The sequence below is a fragment of the Chelonia mydas genome, chromosome 19, assembly GCF_015237465.2.
Source record: "Chelonia mydas isolate rCheMyd1 chromosome 19, rCheMyd1.pri.v2, whole genome shotgun sequence".
NCBI lineage: Eukaryota > Metazoa > Chordata > Testudines > Cheloniidae > Chelonia > Chelonia mydas.
The window spans coordinates 18,767,459-18,787,806 of NC_051259.2; the positions used below are offsets into that span (position 1 = coordinate 18,767,459).

General features: G+C 50.6%; 1 long non-coding RNA gene across 1 annotated transcript; it reads left to right on the forward strand.

Annotated features, from left to right (window-relative positions):
* The first annotated feature begins 16 nt into the window (after positions 1-16).
* On the forward strand, positions 17-19,875 carry LOC119563983. Its single transcript, XR_005222820.2, has 2 exons — positions 17-395; positions 19,244-19,875. It is a non-coding gene; the product is annotated as an uncharacterized LOC119563983 (long non-coding RNA).
* Positions 19,876-20,348: the final 473 nt, after the last annotated feature.

A 20,348-nucleotide genomic window follows, 5' to 3' on the forward strand; every position in this document is an offset into this window, starting at 1 on the left:
CCCCGCCCCCGCCCGTGCCGCGCCGGGGTCCGCAGGGCCGTTGGCGGCCACGCGCAGCCAGAGCCCTGCGCGGCCCCGGACTCGCCCCCGCGCCCATCCGCGCGGCCCCGGGCTCCGCCCACAGGCCGCGGCGCTGACGCGGGCGCGGCCCCTGGCTCGGGGAAACGCCTCTGGCCGCGCCGCCGCCGCGCGCCCCCGAGCGGTGCCAAGGCGCGGCTCGTCCCCGCGGCCCCCAGACGGCCCGGCCGCCCGACGACCCCGGCCACTGCCACCTGACGGCCCCGGCCCCGGACCTGGCCCCCGCCGCTGCCTGACGGCCCCGTCACCGGTCCCCAGTCCCCGCTGCTGCCCGACGGCCCCTTCCCCGGTATCTGGCCCCCGCCGCTGCTTATAAGGTGGGTAGAAAGCTGGCTAGATTGTCGGGCTCAACGGGTAGTGATCAATGGCTCCATGTCCAGTTGGCAGCCGGTATCAAGCGGAGTGCCCCAGGGGTCGGTCCTGGGGCCGGTTTTGTTCAATATCTTCATTAATGATCTGGAGGATGGTGTGGATTGCACCCTCAGCAAGTTTGCGGATGACACTAAACTAGGAGGAGAGGTAGATACGCTGGAGGGCAGGGATAGGATACAGAGGGACCTAGACAAATTGCAGGATTGGGCCAAAAGAAATCCGATGAGGTTCAACAAGGACAAGTGCAGAGTCCTGCACTTAGGACGGAAGAATCCCATGCACCTCTACAGACTAGGGACCGAATGGCTCGGCAGCAGTTCTGCAGAAAAGGACCTAGGGGTGACAGTGGACGAGAAGCTGGATATGAGTCAGCAGTGTGCCCTTGTTGCTAAGAAGGCCAATGGCATTTTGGGCTGTATAAGTAGGGGCATTGCCAGCAGATCGTGGGACGTGATCGTTCCCCTCTATTCGACATTGGTGAGGCCTCATCTGGAGTACTGTGTCCAGTTTTGGGCCACACTACAAGAAGGATGTGGAAAAATTGGAAAGAGTCCAGCGGAGGGCAACAAAAATGATTAGGGGGCTGGAACACATGACTTATGAGGAGAGGCTGAGGGAACTGGGGTTGTTTAGTCTACGGAAGAGAAGAATGAGGGGGGATTTGATAGCTGCTTTCAACTACCTGAAAGGGGGTTCCAAAGAGGCTGGATCTAGACTGTTCTCAGTGGTAGCAGATGACAGAACAAGGAGTAATGGTCTCAAATTGCAGTGGGGGAGATTTAGGTTGGATATTCGGAAAACTTTTTCACTGTGAGGGTGGTGAAACAGTGGAATGTGTTACCTAGGGAGGTGGTGGAATCTCCTTCCCTAGAAGTTTTTAAGGTCAGGCTTGACAAAGCCCTGGCTGGGATGATTTAGTCGGGGATCGGTCCTGCTTTGAGCAGGGGGTTGGACTAGATGACCTCCTGAGGTCCCTTCCAACCCTGATAGTCTATGATTCTATGACAGCCCCATCCCCGGTATCCGGCCCCCGGCGCTGCCTGACGGCCCTGTCCCCAGTATCCAGCCCCCGCCGCTGCCCGACAGCCTCGTCCCCGTCCCCCGCCGCTGCCCAACGGCCCCGTCCCCCGCCGCTGCCCGACGGCCCCTTCCCCGGTATCTGGCCCCTGCCGCTGCCCGCCGGCCCCATCCCTGGTATCCGGCCCCCACCACTGGCTGACTGCTCCGTCCCCGGTATATTGCCACCGGCGCCTCCTCTCCGTGGCCTTTGGGAGGAGGCGGCAGAGTCCAGCGCCGTTTCTGTGACTGTGTCACTACCTGGAGGCTCTGTGCCTGGCGCCTGAAGGGCCCCGTCTCAAGGCTGGAGCAGTACCTCGCCCTTCCCTGCCCCAGCCAGGGGTAATGGATGCCCCCGTAGCCTGCCCAGAGCTGCTGCTGCTGCTCCTGCTTTTCTCCTTCCTTTTTTTTAAAGGTATTTCCAGATAACCGGTCAAAAAACGAGGAGTGTATCCGAAGGCGCGGGAGCATGCAAACACCGCCGCTCCGGCCCCAGGGGGGAAGTATTACAGCTGTTATTATTTATGCATGTGTAGTACAGTAGCACCTATGGGTCCCCACTGAAATCAGGGCCCTATTGTTACGGTGACAAGACAGCAAGTGTGACAAATCGGTACGGGATGGGCGGTAATAGGCGCCTATATAAGAAAAAGACCCAAAAATCGGGACTGTCCCTATAAAATCAGAACATCTTGTCACCCTACCTATTGTGCAGGGTGCTGTACACACTCATGGAGATAGTTCCTCGCCCTACAGAGACTACAATCTAAACAGACAAGATAAACAAAGGAAGGATTGCTATCAGCATTTTACAGATAAGAATCTGAGGCCCGGAGAGATTAAGTGATTTACCCAAGGTGGCATTCTGTCTCCCCCAAACCAGAACCAGCCCATAAGCAGCCAGAGAATTACGCTACCATGGGCACTGCATTGTGCCATCATAGGCAGACCTACACTGTCCCCACTGCATACTCCAGCTGTGGGAGGCAGGAAGTCTAGGGCAGAGAATTGAACACAAAGCTCCTACTGCTGTACCCCCAGGACCATCCTTCATCTCCGTGTAAAAACTCTTCCCAGAAATAAGTATGAACTTCTAAGACATGACAATAAATAAACTGAAAGGCAGTAAAGCTGTTCAACCCATTCCTAAAGCCTACAGCTAAAAGAACCCCAACACACTACATTTGTGGCATACAATTCTGCACACATAATCATTTGCATATGCAAAAATCTGAAAAGGAAGCCAAACTGTGGTTCCTTTAAAAATATGGCCCCCTATGCTTAAATTTAGGGAACACATAATATTATGTTGCCTAAAAGTTAGAGCAGCATACTGGTTTCTATATTTGTCTGTGCCACTGATTCACTGGGTTTTCCTTAGGCAAGTCATTTAATCTCCCTGAGCTAAATTCATTGTGACATTGTGTTCCAGCTAATCCCCATACCTCTGCCAATTTCCCACCCAGAACATGAAGGAAAATCCCAACTAAAAGTCTGGCTGAAACAAACAGAGTACTAAGATATGAGAGAGAGAGAGAGGGTCCCAACATTAACCAGTGACCTAAATTATGATTAAATTTACCTACTGTGCACTCATGGGTTTTATCAACCCGCAGCTGTGGATGTATGAAAATTCTCACAATAATCCCCCAAGGCTTGTATGTCCATCTTTGACATGTTACTCATGCACCAGTTGAAGCTCTTTTTGGAGCATTACATTCTTATTAATAGATTCCAAGGCCAGAAGAGACCATTGTGATCATCTAGTGAGTCTGACCTCCTGCATAACACAGGCCACGGAACTTCCCCAAAATAATTCCCACTGCAGATCTTGTAGATCTTGATTTAAAAATGGTAAGTGATGCAGCACCCACCAGGATTATTATTAGTGAACATAAATAAATCCTCTGGTGAGACTCCATCCCTGTTCCCTTTACAACAGTCCCAACAGCAACACATCCCCACCCCCAACTACCAGCCCCATTCTCTGATCATCCCATCACCCCCAAACCATCTCCAAATACCAGAGATAATCCCCTAATGAGATCAACCACATGACCCCAAAGAACAGCCACCATCCCCAAATTAAAATAGCCTCAAACACCCCTCCCCCACCAGCCCAGTGCTGTCACCGAAATACCGTCCCCTCCCCCTTCCCAGACCCACCCTGCCCTTCTCCTCCCTGGAGGACCCCAGACAAAGCCATTTCCTGAGTCTGATCTTGAGTCTGCCCCCCAGCAGTCCTGTGCCCAGCTCTGCCCCTCCCCGCTCAGCTCCTTCCCCCCAGCCGTCCCTGCCTACCTCTGACCCCGCCCCCAGCTCTTTTCCTTTCCCAGCCTGGCTCCCCCCAGCCATCGCCAGCCCGGTTCCTCCACACCCCCCGCTCCCGAAAGTCTCTACCCCCGCAAGCTCGTCTCTACCCCCGAGCTCAGCTCCCCTACTCTGTTTCCCCCACCTCCCCGCTGCTCCATGGATGCAGAAAGTTTCATTCCTGGATACAAAGTTGCAGTGATTGTTGATGCAGCTGGGCTGGCTCCTCCCCCCCGGCTGCTGCCCCGACTCACCCTCCGGCTGCCCAGGGCCCCATCTGCCCTGCACTGTCCGGCGAGGTGCACGGAGCCTCGTGGACTGGACCGGCAGAGCCACTCTGCAGCCTGCAGTGAGCACTGGGACTCGGGAGCGCGCGCCTAGGAGCCCTGAGCCCCCGCAGACAATTTAAAAGGGTCTGGGGCTCCCGGCCGCTGCTACCACAGCAGTGGCCAGGGCTCCCAAGGCCCTTTAAAATCACCCGGGCCCCTAAGCAATTGCCCCCTTTGCCGCCCCCATCAGCGGGCCTGGCATGTACACAAAAGGGCTGGGCCAGTACAAGTAGTGTAGACATAGCTTGAGTAACTGATAGCAATAGAAGGTTCTTGTTTAATAAAAGGGGCGGACAAAGGAGGTGCTGTAGTCATAATGAACAGGTCGGATTATGAACAGGAGGCTGCCAGGCAGCTCTCCAACACCACATTCTACAGGCCACTATCCTCTAATCCCACTGAGGAGTAACCAAAAGAAACTACACCATCTCCTCAAGAAACTCCCTGCTACAGCACGGGAACAAATCTACACGGACACACCCCTAGAGCTCCGACCAGGGGTATTCTATCTGCTACCCAAGATCCATAAACCTGGTAACCCTGGACGCCCCATCATCTCAGGCATTGGCACTCTTACAGCAGGATTATCTGGCTATTTGGACTCTCTCCTCAGACCCTACGCTACCAGCACTCCTACCTATCTTCGAGACACCTCCGACTTCCTGAGGAAACTACAATGCATTGGTGATCTTCCTGAAAACACCATCTTAGCCACCATGGATGTAGAAGCTCTTTACACCAATATTCCATATGAGGATGGACTATAAGCTGTTAAGAATAGTATCCCTGATGAGGCCACGGCACACCTGGTGGCTGAGCTTTGTGACTTTGTCCTTACCCACAACCATTTCAGATTTGAGGATGATTTATACCTTCAAGTCAGTGGCACTGCTATGGGTACCCGCATGGCCCCACAGGATGCCAACAATTTTATGGCTGACTTAGAACAACACTTCTTCAGATCTCGTCCCCTAGCACCCCTCCTCTACTTGCACTACATTGATGACATCTTCATCCTATAGACCCACGGGAAGGAGGCCCTTGAAGAATTCCACCTGGATTTCAACAATTTCCACCCCACCATCAACCTCAGCCTGGACCAGTCCACACAAGAGATCCACTTCCTTAACACTACAGTGCAAATAAGTGATGGTCACATAAACACCACCCTGTACCGGAAACCTAATGACCGCTATACTTACCTACATGCCTCCAGCTTCCATCCAGGACACATCACATGATCCATTGTCTACAGCCAAGCCCTAAGATACAACCAAATTTGCTGCAATCCCTCAGACAGAGACAAACACCTACAAGATCTTTATCAAGCATTCTTAAAACTACAATACACACCTGGGGAAGTGAGGAAACAGATTGACAGAGCGAGATGGGTACCCAGAAATCACCTACTACAGGACAAGCCCAACAAGGAAAATAACAGAACACCACTGGCCATCAAGTACAGCCCCAAACTAAAACCTCTCCAGCACATTATCAACGATCTACAACCTATCCTGGAAAATGATCCCTCGTTCTCACAGACCTTGGGAGACAGGCCAGTCCTCGCGTACAGACAGCCCCCAACCTGAAGCAAATACTTACCAGCAACTACACACCACACCAAGAAACACTAACCCAGGAACCAATCCCTGTAGCAAACCTCGTCGCCTACTCTGTCCCCATATCTACTCTAGCGACACCATTAGAGGACCCAACCACCTCAGCCATCCTATCAGAGGCTCGTTCACCTGCACATCTACCAATGTGGTATATGCCATCATGTGCCAGCAATGCCCCTCTGCCATGTACATTGGGCAAACTGGACAGTCCCTGCGTAAAAGAATAAATGGACACAGTCAACAGTGTGCCCTTGTTGCCAAGAAGGCCAATGGCATTTTGGGGTGTATAAGTAGGGGCATTGCCAGCAGATCGAGGGACGTGATTGTTCCCCTCTATTCGACATTGGTGAGGCCTCATCTGGAGTACTGTGTCCAGTTTTGGGCCCCACACTACAAGAAGGATGTGGAGAAATTGGAGAGAGTCCAGCGAAGGGCAACAAAAATGATTAGTGGACTGGAACACATGAGTTATGAGGAGAGGCTGAGGGAACTGGGATTGTTTAGTCTACGGAAGAGAAGAATGAGGGGGGATTTGATAGCTGCTTTTAACTACCTGAAAGGTGGATCCAAAGAGGATGGATCTAGACTATTCTCAGTGAGAGCAGATGACAGGACAAGGAGTAATGGTCTCAAGTTGCAGTGGGGGAGATTTAGGTTGGATATTAGGAAAAACTTTTTCACTAAGAGGGTGGTGAAACACTGGAATGCGTTACCTAGGGAGGTGGTGGAATCCCCTTCCTTAGAAGTTTTTAATGTCAGGCTTGACAAAGCCCTGGCTGGGATGATTTAGTTGGGATTGGTCCTGCTCTGGGCAGGGGGTTGGACTAGATGGCCTCCAGAGGTCCCTTCCAACTCAGTTATTCTATGATACAAATCGGACATCAGGAATGGTAACATACAAAAGCCAGTAGGAGAACACTTCAGTCTCCCTGGACATTCTACAACAGATTTGAAAGTAGCTGTACTTGAACAAAAAAACTTCAGAAACAGACTTCAAAGAGAAACAGCAGAACTAAAATTCATTTGCATTTGTGGCTGGCTCATTACAAAAGCAGCTTTGCCTCTCCTGGAATTGACACCTCCTCATCTGAAACCTGTCATCTATTATTGGGAGTGGACTACATCCACCCTGATCGAATTGACCCTGTCAGCCCTGCAGAACTGGAATTAATTTGCAAACTGGACACCATCAAATTTGGCCTGAATAAATACTGGAGTGGATGGGTCACTACAAAAAGTAATTTTCCCTCTGCTGATACTTACACCTTCTTGTCAACTGTTAGGAATGGGCAACGTCCACCTTAATTGCATTGGCCTCCTTAGCAGTACAAAAGTAATTTTCACTCTGATATTCACCCCTTCTTGTCAACTGTTGAGAATAGGCCACTTCCACCTTAATTGAATTGGTCTCATTAGTGATGACCCCCTCCACTTGGTAAGGCAACTCCCATCTTTTCATGTGCCGTAAAATATTTATACTGCTTGCTGTATTTTTCACTCCATGCATCTGATGAAGTGGGTTTTAGCCCATGAAAGCTTATGCCCAAATAAAATTCTTAGTCTCTAAGGTGCCACAAGAACTCCTCAACCTTTATTTGTCTCCTTCATGTGATTGTTGCTGCTGGTAGTAATACACAGTGGCAGGATGGTCATTTGCTGACTACAAATCCTCGTCAGCAATCATCACAATTTTCATGCAAGGCGGCAAGTTAACAAAGCATGGCAGAATGCTGTATAGAAAGACACATTACTGGGGCTCGTTATTAAAATGTTGCCTCAAAGCCTCCCTGATTCAAAAGACAGGGAGGGGTTAAGGGGGTTCCCTAGCTCGTGGTTTTCCGTCATGTTAGATTGTGATTCCTACGGCGGACAGCTTGCTTACTCACCAGATCAGCGGTTGGGGTCACCAATGTGGTCAGACGCACCGGTGTGGTGCTCTGCTCTGTTCAGTGATGATAACAGTCGACTGCATGTGTGTGTTCCCCCTGTGTGCTGCCCCACGCACCTGTGTGCTGCCCTGCGCAGGTAGCTGACACGGCAGACCCCAAGAGAATCCCCAATGACCACAGACTCTGATAAGATACGAAGGCACCCAATGAGGTTTATTGCCAAACGAAACACAGTCTCTAGCTCCCTGAATCAGATGTCTACAGTTCTGCTAGTACATATGTGCTCCCTAACAATGGACCGGCTCTGTCAGTGGCGGGATTCTCCACTGCCCTCCAGGCCGGACAAAGACACCCACTCATGGGTGCATTCTTGTACACAGGTACAAACAAGTTACACATCACTCCTGACATATCGAGGTACAACCCCTCTGCATGTTGGGGTGCTGCCTCTTTCCTGGTACATGTTGGTTCGAACAAGCAAGTCTGACCATCATATTATCCTTTTGACCCTGTCTTTTAGAATGGGTCAGCCTGTTCCTCAGTATCTCTGTGGAATGTGTTTGTATCAGACTATTCTGGTGCCATCCTGACACCTATTTTACCTATTAGTGCTTCATACCCTTTAGATATGTGTATACATCCAATTAGCAGCCTTCTTCTTGCTAACTTCTTTGAGCAGGGCCTGCTTCTTGCTCACAGCTTAACTTTGCTTTATGTTAGCAAAGTCTTGACCATTCCTTTGGTTCAGGCCTCAGGACTCATACCAGGCCTCTGATACAAGGGTTTATATTTCAGGGCCTCATCTTACTGTTGGAATCATGTTGATGCAAGTGTGCAGGGCCATTAATCGCATCTTGCTCAGAAGAACCGTGACTCTGGGTAACGTGCGTGACATTGTGGATGGCTTTGCACAAATGGGTTTCCCTAACTGTGGAGGAGTAATAGATGGCACGCATATTCCAATTCTGGCACCAGACCACCTAGCCTCCGAGTACATAAATTGCAAGGGGTATTTCTTGATGGTTCTCCAGGCACTTGTGGATCACCGTGGGCGTTTCCAGGCTGGTCTGGAAAGGTGCATGACACACACATCTTTCAGAACACTGGCCGGTTCAGGAAGCTGCAAGCCCAGATCAGAAGATCTCCGACAGGGAAGTCAAAATGCCCATTGTGATCCTTGGAGACCCCGCCTAACCTTTAAGGCCATGGCTCATGAAACCATAGACAGGGAGCCTTGACAGCAGCAAGGAGCAGTTCAACAACAGGCTGAGTTGGTGCAGAATGGCTGTTGAGTGTGCTTTTGGCCGTTTAAAGGCCCACTGGCGCTGTCTGTATGGGAAGCTGGACCTGGCCAATGACAACATCCCTACAGTTATAGCTGCGTGCTATACCCTCCATAACATTTGTGAAGGGAAGGGTGAAAGCTTCACTCAGGCATGGACCACTGAGATTCAACGCCTGGAGGCTGAATTTGAACAGCCAGAGACTAGGGCTATAGAGGGGCCCAGTGCAGGGCTATAATGATTAGGGATGCCTTGAGGCAGCAATTCGATGCTGAAAGCCACTGGTAATGTTTGGTGCCCTGCACGGGAGTGAAATGCAATGGTTCCAATGCTAGTAGGCATCTGTGTTTGCTACGTATGATGCACTGACTTGCCGTGCCTGTTGCTTTCCTGGGCAATGCTGTCTTTTACTTAATGCAATAAAGAATGTTTCCAAAACCAAAAAAATCATTTATTGAAAAGAAACACAACTGCTGGAGAAACACACATGGCATGACACATCTGTGCTGTGTAGGAGGAGGGAAGGGTGGGGAACGGAAAAAAAAAATCACAGATTTGCGTATGTCCTGTTATCATATTTAGCCTTCCTGTCTGGAGTGCCGTGCAATGAGTGCTGCACTTGAGGCTGGCTAAAGTGCATGGTGATGGGGGTTGAGTGCAGTGGGTAAGGGTTGTAGTTTGCAGGGTTGGGCGGTGCAGGTAAAGGTGCTGGAGGCAGCTGGCGGTGATAAGAAACTGGATGTTGGGGGAAGTGGGTTGGCAGTGACATGGGGGCACAAGGGAAAGAGTTTTGGGAGAAGGGCTGCAGGTGGGTGCGGGCACGGATCTGCTCCATATGCAGTGCTATGAGCGCATGCATTGAGTTCACCTGGCACTCTATAATGCTTAGGAGCCATTCTGTGGTTTGTTGCCAGCGATCCGCATTCTCCTGGCGGACCCGCCTTTCGGTCTCCCACCACTCCTGTACTTTTTGATTTTTCAGTAAGGGACTGCTGCATGACTTCATGCAGAAGGTCCTCCTTGCTTCTTCACGGCCGCTTCCTGAGGCTGTGCAGCCTTTCGGCTGTTGATAACAAGGATGGCTGGGATCTCAAGATTGCATCTGTAAAGCCAAAATGCAACATTTTACAGAGGCAGCATTGTTAACACTAGACAGAGCAATGATTTGACCGAACTTAAAGACAAGCACAGTGCACGCAATAGCACAAACTGTGTGTCCCAAGGCAAGCACACAACCCACAAGAGCTCCGAAATGGTGAGTAACCACAGGGGCAGGGGGGACTGATTGTTCCAGCGCCATACTGTCCTCTGGGGTCCTGTGTCTTGGGGACCCAAAGCTGCACGGGGCCCCTATACTCAACACTGTCCCCACATTTTTAACAGGATGGGTTCGTCCTGGAAGATATCTCACTGTTGAGGGTGACCTGGGAAGCAAGGGAGGGTCTTCTGCAACAATGTGGCTTCTGCCCTGGCCCTTATGCAGCTTGCCTGTGTGCAGCAATGGTCCCCCTGCCCCTCGCGGCACAGTGGCATGGATATGTTAGCCTTACTGGGACAAGGAGCACAGTAGCTCTGCCAAGGAACCCGCGTAAGCAAATTGCCCAGCTTCTGCATGAGACCTTTGATGAGATCACTGAGGCCGATTACCATGATGTGTGAGAGTACATCAATGCCCTATTCCGGAACTAGGCATGCACGCAGCCCTAACCCTTCTTTCTGCAACCCACATCACCCCAACAGCCCACACCCAACGCTCCCTTCTCAGAATAAAAGCCGCTTACCAAGCACCTCCTCTGCTATTTGTTCTTCCCCAAGCACAGTCCGCTGCGACTGGCTACCTTCCTCCTGGCTTGAAAACAGCTCCTGGCTGCATGCACCTATGGATGCTGGGCCGTCCTCTGGGTCTGGGCCTCACTCCTCCTCAGCACCCTTGCTCCCGCTTTCCTCCTCCTGCCTTGTTGCACTCTGGGCTGCCACAGCCTCTGAAGTGTCCATGGTGCTCTTCGGAGTGGAGGTGGGGTCGCCCCCAAGTAACTCGTCCAGCTCTTTGTAGAACCGGCAGGTCGTGGGGGCAGCACCGGAGCGGCAGTTTGCCTCCCGTGCTTTGTGGTAGGCATTCCGCAGCTCCTTCACTTTAACCCTGCACTGCACTGGCCTTGATATCTGCCCGTAAGTATTGTAATTCCTACAGCTGGAGCGCAGCTGGGCCTGGACAGCCTCCTCCCCTGAAACACTGATGAGGTCCTGCACCTCGCCGTTGGTCCATACTGGGGATCGCCTGGCACATGGAGGCATGGTCACCTGGAAACATTCGCTGAGAGCACTCCACGCTTTGCTGAGCAGACAGGAAGGGGGCTTTCAAAATTCCCAGAGAATTTAAGGGGCAGGTCTGGCGTTTGGTCACCTGAGGGCAGAGCAGGGCAGTAGAGTTCAAAGTGATGACCAGAGTGGCTAGAACAGGCATGGTGGGACACTTCCTGGAGGCCAATCAGAGCGCATTAAGAGACCAGGGCATCCACACTGGCACTGCGGTGCTCCAGCCGGGGCGCAGAAAGCTCTGTGCTTTTCGTGGAGGGGGATTACCAGGGGCGCTCCAGCTGCAGAGTTCAGGTGCTCTACATGCCTTGCCAGTGTGGACACCTTCGGAGTTAGGGCATCCAGGGCTGATTTAATGTGCTGCAACTCGCAAGTGTAGCCAAGGCCTCAGTCAATATTCCTAACGTCAGGTACAGAAATTATACATGCATACAAATAGGATAATCACATTCAGTAAGTCATAATCTCTCCAATGATATCTCACATGACCCATCTTGCATAAAACATATCTTAGTGTATGCCATATTCATAACAATATCTCTATGAAGAATATGGGGCATAGTGTCACAGTAGGCTCCAGTCCCATGGCGGGGCTGCATAAACAAACAGTCCGTAGCCCCTGAGCCTCTGGGCTGGGATTGACAACCACAACTGGAGTTCTTGCTCTCTGGGCAGAGCAAAACAGCAATTAGTCTGTAGCCCCTGGGCAGGGCAGAATAAACAAACAGTCATTGGCCTCTAAGCCTCTGGGCTAGGACATAGAGCTGACAGCAGCCTTGCCTGGTGGGGTGTGGTAGGGGAACCTGGCCTGGCCTCTCCACCGGGTTCCAGCCCAGGGCCCTATGAAGCCAGGGAACTCCCCAATAGGGGTTCAGGCATCGGCTTCTACTGCCTTCTCTGGGTCACTTCCTACCACAAGTTTTATCCTGGGCATCTCCTCAGCTGGCGGCGGCTTGGCTTCCCCAGCAGTCTCCGCAGTCAGCAAGTCATCCGCAGTGTAGTCCGTGTCTGTGGGCTCTACCACCTGGAGCATCACGGGCATCCTTACAGGAACCTGCAGTACACGTCCTTCCTCCACCACAGCCAGCCCCAGCTGAGCTGGGCGGCCTCCTTTTATCTGCCTTTTCCACCTGGAGCATGCGCAGCAGGGGAAAGGAGGCATGGCCTCCTGGGCCCACAGGGATTGGTCCATCCCTGTTGGCCCAGTGCTGGGTTGGTACACCCTGTCACACACCCGTCCCCTCAAGTCAGGACCGGATGGGGGTCCTCCGTCATCCCTTCCCCTCCTACCCAGGTTGGGCACTAACTCAGCCCCCAACTGCTCCAGGAGGAACTGCCCCATCTCAGTAGGGGGCATTCCGGAAGGCTCTAAGCCCAGTTGCTTGGCACTGCCCATCACCTCAACAGGCTTGGCAGCTGCAACTTGGGTGCCATCCACAGCGGGCAGGTGGAAAAGGCAGGGGTGCACCAGAAATGAGAGCAGGGACAGTATCCTGGGCAGTGGGTGGGGGAAGGAGGAGGAGGGGATGCTGCAATGGGCAAGGTGCCCATGGGGACTGAGGCCCACTGGCAAAGGGTTGTCCTCCCTCTGGGTTACAGGGGTCAGACTCAGGGCCTTAATCTCCTCCACAATCACTTGGAGTCCCCTGCCCACCAGAATGGGGTCCTCCCCATCAGCAACCAAGGTAAGTTCTACCTTGGTGCTGATGGGGGAACAAATGGTAGAAGGGAAAGGCTCCTTCTGAGGTCTCCTCCATGATGGACTCTGGAAGATGGGCAGCATTGCCCCACCACCACCACCAGGGCCTCCTCGGCCAGCTCCACCCACTGGATTTTCTCAGGAGGTGCGTAAGCAGGCCTAGCAGCAGCCTCCTTAGATATCAGGCAGGAGGCTTCCTTCCCTTCCTCGAGAGGCAGGTGCTGGGCCCACAACTTAGTTTGCCATGCTTTGCCACCATTACTAGTAACCAGCCCCCTGTGGTGGTGTCTTTGGAGAGCTGGCCAGTGGGGGTGGGACCAGGGGGTGTGGGCAATGGGATTGGGGCTTGGGAGGCATGGAGAGGGGTCAACAGAGGGAGGGGTGGTCTCCATCTGAGATAGGCCCTTTCCCAGGCTCCCAGATGTACAGGGATTGAAGGGTATGTGCTGTTCAGGAAAGACAGAAATAAAGGTAAAGGTGGTACAATATCATTGTATATTAATAATGAGGAAATTAGAAGTGATGGAATGGATAAGACAGAGTGTGTTTAAGTCAAAATCATGTTGGGGAAGAAAGCTACCAGAGGTTCCCCTAGGATAGTGCTTGGGGCGTGCTACAGACTGCTGGATCCGATTAGGATATGGATAGAGACCTCTTTAATGGCTTTTAATTAAATAAATTCTACTGGGAATTGTGTGGTTATGGGAGACTTTAACTTCCTAGATATAGATTGGAGGATAAAAGTGCTACTAATAATGGTAGGGCCCAGATTTTCCTGGATGTGATAGCTGACAGATTTCTTCACCAAACAGTAGCTGAACCAACAAGAAGTGATGCCATTTTAGATTTGGTATTGGTTAGTAGTGAGGAGCTCATAGAAGAACTGGTTGTAGGGGACAACCTTGGTTCAAGTGATCATGAGCTAATTCAGTTTAAACTAAATGGAAGGACAAACAAAAATAGATCTGCAACTAGGGTCCTTGATTTAAAAAGGGCAAACTTTAAAAAAAATAAGGGAAATATTTAGGGCAGTTACTGGACTGAAGAACTCAAGGATCTGAATGTGGAGGTGGCTTGGAATTACTTTAAGTCAAAGTTGCAGAAACTATCTGAAGCCTGCATCCCGACCAAGGGGGAAAAATTCATTGGGAAGAGTTTCAGACCAAGCTGGATGAGTAAGCATCTCAAACAGGCTATTAAGGAAAGATGGGCTTGATCAGCAAGGAACGCTACCTCTTGGAAGTCAAAAAGTGTAGGGAAAAAGTGAGAACTGTCAAAAACCAAGCAGAGTTGGACCTTGCAAAGGAAATTAAAACCAATAGTAAAAGGTTCTATAGCCATATAAATAAGAAGAAAACAAGGAAAGAAGTGGAATCACTAAGCACTGAAGATGGGGTGGAGATTAAAAATAACTAGGCATGGCCCACACCTAAACAAATATTTTCTTTGGTTGAGGAGGACTCTGAGTTACTACAGAGAATTCTTTCCCAAGTGTCTGGCTGCAGGGTCTTGCTGAAATGCTCAGGGTCTAACTGATCGCCCTATCTGTGGTTAGGAAGGAATTTCCCCCCACATCAGATTGAAAGACACTCGGGGGGGTGGGGGTGTTCGTCTTCCTCTGCAGCAGGGGGCACAGGTCACTTGCAGGTTTAAACTAGTTTAAAGAGTGGATTCTCTGTAACTTGAAGTCTCTAAATCATGATTTGAGGATTTCATTAACTCAGCCAGAGGTTACGGGGCAGTGAGGTTTTGTGGCCTGCAATATGCAGATCAGACTAGATGATCATAATAGTCCCATCTGGCCTTAAAGTCTATGACTAAGCAGAGGTGGGGCAATGACAGTAACTGGGGGTTGCCCTCTGTCAGTCTCCAGCCCCCTTCCCCTCACGGGTGAAGCTGCCAGAGTGGAAGCCTCGCATGGCCAAGCTGGGGTCTGCCATCGAGTGCAGGTGATGGGAACAGCCACCAGAGGGAAGAGTAGGGAAAAGGAAGCGAACCACTCCACCCCACTAGGCTGCGTGCGAGAGAGGAGGTGCAAACATAAACTGGAGGGGTTAACAACAAAATCAAGGAGGGTATGGGGCAGAACAGGCATGGGGGGCACTGGCTCCTCTGGCTGCACTACTGAGGGGCAGCTGTAAAAGTGAGGGGGTGCGGTGAGTGGGGGAATCCAATGAAATGGGGGGATCACAAGTGCAGGAAGTATGCAAGTGCATGGGCTGGGAGGGGCAGAAGGGCCCTGGCTAGGGGACAAACAGCAAAGGGCAGGCTAAGGAAAACAGGTAAGCAAACACCTGGGTGGGCTGGATGGGGCAGGTAGGAGGGGGAAGAGGAAAACTGCCAGGATGGAGCTGGTGGGCAGGCCGGGTGAGGAGGAGGTGGCCCACCAGCCCAATGCTAACTGGGGTGAAGAGAGGGGAGGAGTAAGTCCAAGGGGGTGACGTGCACCCATGTGCGCTTGTGAAGGAGTCTGCAGCAGCAGTTGTCCCAGGGTAGGTGGGAGGCTAGAAGCCGGCAGGTAGTGCAGCAAAAAGACCAGCAGATGGTCTTCAGCAGCAGGAGGAGCAGCTGTGGAGAAGTAGATAGACTGGGGGGAGGGCTCCAGGCTGCTTCCCCCACCCCAGCAGCAGCTACAGCAAAACAAAAGCAGCTGTCACAGGAGCAGGTGCAGTAGCCTTAGCAGCCTCCTCTTCCAGTGACAGCCACTGCAGCAGTGACAACGCCTCACCCGCAGTCACAGGTGTGCAGGGAATGAGGTGGGGGATTGCAGGAACAGAAAGGAGTCTCCTGGTTAAAGCAGATGAATTCCATCCTGGAGAATTAGATTCCATCCCTGCTTCTATCACAGTGTTCCTATGTGATCCTGGCAAATCGCTTAAAACAAGCTGTCATAAATAGAAAGGGAAGGTAGCCACCTTTCTGCGTACAGAACTATAAAATCCCTCCTGGCCAGAGGCAAAACCCTTTCACCTGTAAAGGGTTAAGAAGCTAAGGTAACCTCGCTGGCACCTGACCAAAATGACCAATGAGGAGACAAGTTACTTTCAAAGCTGGAAGGGGGCAGGAACAAAGGGTTCTGTCTGTCTGTGTGATGCTTTTGCCGGGAACAGATCAGAAATGCAGCCTTCTAACTCCTGTTAAGTTCGTAAGTAATCTAGCTAGAAAATGCATTAGATTTTCTTTTGTTTAATGCCTGGTAAAATAAGCTGTGCTGGAGGGAATGTATATTCCTGTTTTTGTGTCTTTTTGTGACTTAAGGTTTTGCCTAGAGGGATTCTCTGTGTTTTGAATCTGATTACCCTGTAAGGTATTTACCATCCTGATTTTACAGAGGTGATTCTTTTACTTTTTCTTTAATTAAAATTCTTCTTTTAAGATCCTGATTGCTTTTTCATTGTTCTTAAGATCCAAGGGTTTGGGTCTGTGTTCACCTATGCAAATTGGTGAGGATTTTTATCAAGCCTTCCCCAGGAAAGGGAGTGTAGGGCTTGGGGGGATATTTTGGGGGAGACATCTCCAAGTGGGCTCTTTCCCTGTTCTTTGTTTAACACGCTTGGTGGTGGCAGCATAGGGTTCAAGGACAAAGCAAAGTTTGTACCTTGAGGAAGTTTTTAACCTAAGCTGGTAAGAATAAGCTTAGGGGGTCTTTCATGCAGGTCCCCACATCTGTACCCTAGAGTTCAGAGTGGGGAAGGAACCTTGACACAAGCTTTTCACAGCGTAGGCCTGGTCTACACTACAAAGTTAGGTCAATGTAAGCTGCCTTGCATCGACCTATTTATGTGTGTGTCTACACTCAACTTTGTCTCCCACCGTTATAAGCACCTTGTTACTGCAACACAGTAACACCTCCTCCCTGAACAGCATTGAGCCATGGTCAATGTACTGTGGTTGATGCAGTGCAAGTGCAGACACTGTGTGACCTATGTTGACCCGAACAGTCCTCCAGCAGCTTTCCCACAATGTCTGACAGTGGCCACTCTGGTTACATTGTAAATGCCACTGCCCAGGGGTCACAGAGACCAGAAAACAATCCCCCCCCCCACCTCTTTAAAAACCCAGCATAGTTTTGAAATGCTTTTTCCTAATTGCCCAGCCTGGGAGCTCACCTGGCAGCTCTCCACTGTTGTGTGCAACTGTCCAACCTACTCTGCTATCTACACGCTCTAGACATGCTCCTGCCTGGAGTAGACAGGAAGAATTGGATCTCCTGGCCTATGGGGAGAAGAGGCACAGCTAATGAGCAGACATAGAAACATCAACATCTACATGCAGATTGCACGGGGATGAAGGAGAAGGACTACAATAGGGGCAAGAGCAGTGCCCTGTGAAAGTGAAGGAACCATGGTAGGCATAGCAGAAGGCCAGGGGTGCCATCAGTTGATCCAGTGCTGAGCCACCCACCTGCCACTTTTACAAGGAGTTGCATGCCATACTTGGTGGAGACCCCACCTGCACCCCACAGAGCACAATGGATACTCCTGAGAAGCCTGAGACACAGACCCATACCATGAACAGTGAGGAGGAGGATGGGGGTCTTGTGACCTAGGGATCCAGCTATGCCATGAGCCAGGACTGTTCAAAACTCTACCACAGTCTAGGCAGTCCCACTGGGCTCACCCTAGCATGGGTGAGCCTGATGCAGGTCAAGGAACCTCAGGTTAAGTGTGTGAATTCATTTTCCATTACAATGTTTAACAGTACAGATGGTGTCACACCCCAACATAGAAGGACACTGGTATCACATTTTCATTAATTTACTCATCTAAGTAGAGGCAGTGGTTCGGCAAACATCAGTAGAGTTATCTGCATTTCATTTCCCCTATAGGGCTAGATAGGGGTAGGCGGGCAAAGAATCACAGAAGTGTCGGACTGAAAAGGACATCAGAAGATCATCTGGTCCAGTCCCCTTCACTCAAGGCATGCAGAGCAATTTATGTACGCACGGATGTCCTTTGACTCCTCCTGAGAGATCTCGATGAAACTTTGCAGAGTACTTCCATGAATCCTCTCCTGAAGGTTTCTAGTGATTGCAGACTTATTTTTTAGTCCAGGGTAGGACACTTTCCCACCCCAGTGCACAATGACTTTGGCGGGCACCATTGCAATATACAGACAAGCAGCATAAGGGCCCAGGTGGCTTTGGGACGCCAGCAATTACGCTCAGGAGTGAGTGTCATGGATCCACAGGATTGGTGCTGTGGCCCCAGCTTTGGAATGGTCTCTAGAAGGAAAACCTTTAGTGTGCCAGACCCCCTAAGGGTCTCGCTCTTCTTCCATAGTAAGCTATGCAGCTTTCGCTGCCTCCTTAGACTGGGCCTCTGGGCCTGCAGCCCTCCAGCTTCACACCATGAGCTCCTTTCAGCAACTCCAACTGAGAAAGACCCCAATGGAGACCTGTACACCCTTCAGGGATTAATGCACCTCACCAAGCATTTGCGATGACGCTCACACAGCGTTGTCAAAACAGTTGGGTTTATTCATTAACTGGACACAGCATAGGAAGTCCTAGAATAGTCTAGAGAAATAACGGTTAAATCATAGTCCATTCTGGTTAGCCCAGACAAGCTGTAGTGAACCCCTTGGTTCAAGCTCTGTCTGTCTTATCATCTGACCTCTTTCAGCAGACTCCAGGTGAGAGCCCTTACTCCTTCCAGCAGCCAACTCTTATCCCTCACCTCACACTGTCCCAGTCCTTTGTTCTGCAGCTGGGGAAATGCTGCTCAGCTTCCTGCAGAGAGGTGGGCAATCTATGGCCATTGGTTGGTAGATGTCAGTGTCCTGGTGATGGAGTTGCCATTGTCTTCATAGATTCTCCACTGATATGGGGTCAGCCTGGGTCAGTCCTTTTTCAATGACCCAATTAGTCCCAGACGGAGGCACCATTCACACCTGTGTCTTACCATGCCCCAAGAACAAACAGTCCTTTTCGAACCATACAGCATAGAGAGGAAACTGAGGCACACACAGGCTTCATCAAAATATTACAAAAAATCCCACTTCATCACAGTGAGATATCGGCTAAAATCACCACTGCCTATGGACTATAGCACCAGTATTCAGCGCCACTGCCCATTGCCAACATTTTACTGTTTCATGCAACTGAACAATTACCTCCTCATTTCATCTCTCCACCCACTATTCACCGTGACTGGGACTGGAGAGCAGCCCTGTGCACTTTGAAGATGAAATGTCAGTCAGCATGTCTTGTCTAAAAATGTAGAGGAAAAAAAGAAGGGAGTTCTGAAACTTAACTTTTGCTTTCTATTGTGACTGTTTGTTTTATCTGTAGCTGCTGCCACTGCAGCCTTGAGGGGTCCCTTCCTCCACACCTGCAGAACATTTGACCGTAAGGAGGAGAAAGAGGACTTGGGAGGACATGTTAGCTGAGATCCTGCAAGCCAGTGCTGCATCAGACCATGAACAGAAGACCTAGGGGGTGAATATTTCAGACAGGTGGAGAAGGAAAGAGCGGAAAGGAGAAAGACCCAGGAGTCCCAGCAGGAAAAGAAGGGAGATGCACCAGGACATAATGGGGCTTCTCAGGCAGCGAACACAGATGCTGCAAACTCTGGTTGACCTACAGGTTCAATAAGCATGGGCTCACCTTTGCAGTCAATGTAGAACACCATTTTAGCACCTCCCTACATCCCCCTCCAACATTCAGCATGGCTTCAGGGGTCACATCCATACCCCAACAGTGGGAGGAAAAAAAGACAATCACAGCTGCAAATACATTGACTTGCGAGAGCCACGGTTGGTGTATGTGTATCCTAAATGGACTGATATGGGCATGAATGTTCTTTCCCCTTGTTAAGTTCTGTTCATTTATTTCAGAAGTTTTTATTGTATTTGTTTTTAATTTGCACATAGGATTTTTGCACTGGTTTGGCTACACAGTAAAATTTTTATTTTTTTGGAAAATAATTCCTCTTTATTTCTTCACACCATATGCTGCCAAATACCTAGCACTACTGAAAACACCCACTACATGTTGTTATTCATGGTGACAAAACTCATAGGATCAATGACAAACACAATGTAATAATTATAAATGTTCAACAAGTACTGCAAAATTAATAGGTGCTTTAACAGACAATGTTCTGTTCATAAATGTACACCAGGCAACACAAGTCCTAACAGCCCCCAGAACGTCAGGGGCAGGTAGAGCTCAGCCCACCAACTGTATTACTGTGGCTGACTGTTGAGGTGCTCTTTCAAGCCCTCCCTTAGCTGCATAGCTCCACTACCTCTTCCCTTTGGATGTTCAGACTCAGCAGACAAATGCTGCACTTTCCCCCTGGCGGCAGCCTTTCCCCCTTTTTCTCACAGACATGAGGCAGGACACAACAGGCAGCTAAAACCACTCGGATATTTTTCTCACAGAGAGCCAGATA